Here is a 2319-nt window from a genome sequence, read left to right on the forward strand (position 1 = left end):
TCTCGTTCAAAGTCACGAGGGAAGTTTCCTGCTAAAGACGAATGTGCCTTTTGTCGCCAAAAGGGTCATTGGAAGAAAGACTGCCCCAAATTGAAGAACAAAGAGAAGGAGAAAGCCGGTTCTAAAGCAAATGTTGCAAAATCTGGAGATGTTGATTTCGAGTTTGCTTTGGCTAGTTCATCTGCTGATGGTCACTCAACTGAGTGGATTTTGGATTCAGGTTGCACCTATCATATGTGTCCCATTCGGGAATGGTTTTCTAGCTTCGAGGAGCTGGATGATGGAGTTGTTTTGATGGGCAATAATAATGCCTGCAAAACACAAGGGATAGGCAAAATCTATTTGAAGATGCATGATGGAACAGTCAGAGAATTGAGTGATGTTCGGTATGTACCGGATATGAAGAAGAATCTCATCTCATTGGGCGCTTTGGAATCCAAGGGTCTCAAGATCACCATGGAGGGTGGAGTTCTTAAAGCTGTGTACGGGGCACTGGTGGTGATGAAAGGTACAAGACGAAATAACTTGTATTTCTTGCAGGGTAGTACAGTTATTGGTGGAGCAGCTGTCACCGAAGCTGCTGACGCAGATAGCACAGACACCACAAGGTTATGGCATATGCGTCTTGGGCATGCTGGTGAAAAAGCGTTGCAAGGATTGGTGAAGCAAGGCTTATTGAAAGGTGCAAAGGCATGCAAATTGGAATTCTGTGAACATTGTGTGCTGGGTAAGCAAACTAGAGTGAAATTTGGCACTGCTATTCACCACACTAAGGGCATTCTAGATTATGTTCACACTGATGTTTGGGGACCTTCCAAGAATGCATCTTGGGGAGGTAGCCATTATTTTGTCTCCTTTGTTGATGACTTCTCTAGAAGAATATGGGTGTACACCATGAAGCGTAAAGATGAAGTCTTGAAGATATTCCTGAAGTGGAAAAAGATGATTGAAACGCAAAGCGGTCGAAAGATCAAGACTCTCAGATCAGGCAATGGTGGTGAATATAAGTCTGATCCTTTCTTGAAAGTTTGTCAAGATGAGGGTATTGTGAGGCACTTCACGGTTAGGGAGACACCGCAACAGAATGGGGTGGCAGAGCGCATGAACCGTACTTTGCTTGAGAAAGTTCGGTGTATGTTGTCTAATGCTGGTTTAGGCAAGGCGTTTTGGGCTGAGGCGATTACTTATGCAAGCCATCTCATTAATCGGTTGCCTGCTGCTGCGAATGAGGGCAAAACGCCCATGGAGGTATGGTCTGGTAAACCTTGTACTGATTACAAGTATTTACACATATTTGGTTGTCCTGCTTACTATCATGTCAGGGAAAGCAAGTTAGATCCAAGAGCAAAGAAAGCTCTATTTATGGGATTTAGCACTGGCGTGAAGGGATACCGACTTTGGTGTCCAGATGAGAAGAAATTTGTTGTAAGCATAGATGTGACTTTTGATGAGGCTGCTATGGTAAATCAGAACAAGCATGAAGGTGAAATTGAAGCGACTAAGACCATGAGTAGTTCAAAGCAGGTGGAGTTACTGAAGACTCCAGTTGTTCCAGTAAGGTCTGATACTACAGACACTAGTTCTACAGTTGATTCTGATGAAGAGGACGAGGATGATGAAGAGGAGGCACCTACCCAAGAGCCTCCACAGCAACAAGAGTCTATTGCAATCAGAAGAGCGAGAAGGGAGATTCGAAAGCCTGTTCGATTTACTGATATTGTGGCATATGCACTTCCCGTTATTGAAGATGATATTCCATCCGCCTACAAAGAAGCTGTCAGAAGTTCAGAGAGCGTGGAGTGGAAGAAATCTATGGATGAGGAGATGAAGTCTCTTCATAAAAATGAGACTTGGGAGCTGGTTCAGTTACCAAAAGGGAAGAAAGCAATTGGTTGCAAATGGGTTTATGCCAAGAAGATGGAATCTTTGGGAAAAGACAATGTGAGATTCAAAGCCAGATTAGTAGCTAAAGGATATGCTCAGAAGGAAGGCATTGACTACAATGAGGTATTTTCTCCTGTAGTAAAACATTCCTCTATTCGTATTTTGTTGGCTTTGGTTGCGCAGTTTGACCTTGAGTTGGCTCAACTTGATGTCAAGACTGCATTCTTACATGGTGATTTGGAGGAAGAAATTTATATGTCTCAGCCAGAAAGGTTTTAAGGTTGCTGGAAAAGAAAATTGGGTTTGCAAATTGCAAAAATCATTGTACGGCTTGAAGCAGTCTCCAAGACAATGGTATAAGCGATTTGATCGATTTATGATCGGGCAGAAGTACACAGAGTCATTATGACCATTGTGTATACTTTCGCAAGCTAC

The sequence above is a fragment of the Prunus persica genome, chromosome G2 (assembly GCF_000346465.2).
Source record: "Prunus persica cultivar Lovell chromosome G2, Prunus_persica_NCBIv2, whole genome shotgun sequence".
In the NCBI taxonomy this organism is placed as follows: domain Eukaryota; kingdom Viridiplantae; phylum Streptophyta; class Magnoliopsida; order Rosales; family Rosaceae; genus Prunus; species Prunus persica.